This window comes from Fulmarus glacialis, unplaced genomic scaffold (assembly GCF_000690835.1).
Source record: "Fulmarus glacialis isolate BGI_N327 unplaced genomic scaffold, ASM69083v1 scaffold20383, whole genome shotgun sequence".
NCBI lineage: Eukaryota > Metazoa > Chordata > Aves > Procellariiformes > Procellariidae > Fulmarus > Fulmarus glacialis.
Window position 1 is genome coordinate 8021 of NW_009205096.1, and position 406 is coordinate 8426.

A 406-nucleotide genomic window follows, 5' to 3' on the forward strand; every position below is an offset into this window, starting at 1 on the left:
GTTATCCGAAAGCGACCTCCCATGCCCCCCGAGCCCGGCCGGCCCCCCCCGCCTCACACAGAGCAGCTCGGGGCTGGCTCCTGGCCCTGCTCTTCTCCGGGTGTTGCTCCAGCAAACCCTCTGCTCTCTGTTAGGACCTTTCTGCGCTCACGTCCTGCTCCCCGCTACGGTCCAGGTTTCACCCCATCCTTGCTCCCAATGCCCCTGGGCAGCCCCAGCCCATCGAGCCCCTCCAGCAGTCAGATTTCTGCACGGGGCGTGAGCCTTGGCCCTTTCCTTCACCACCATACAAGTTACCAGATGTTCCCATGAGCTCCATCCATAAGCTCCAAGGGGAGGGAGGGAAAAACGCCCCAACCACAGCAGCTCAGATGAGAGCGGCCGGGCACCCCGGGGGTGCACAGCC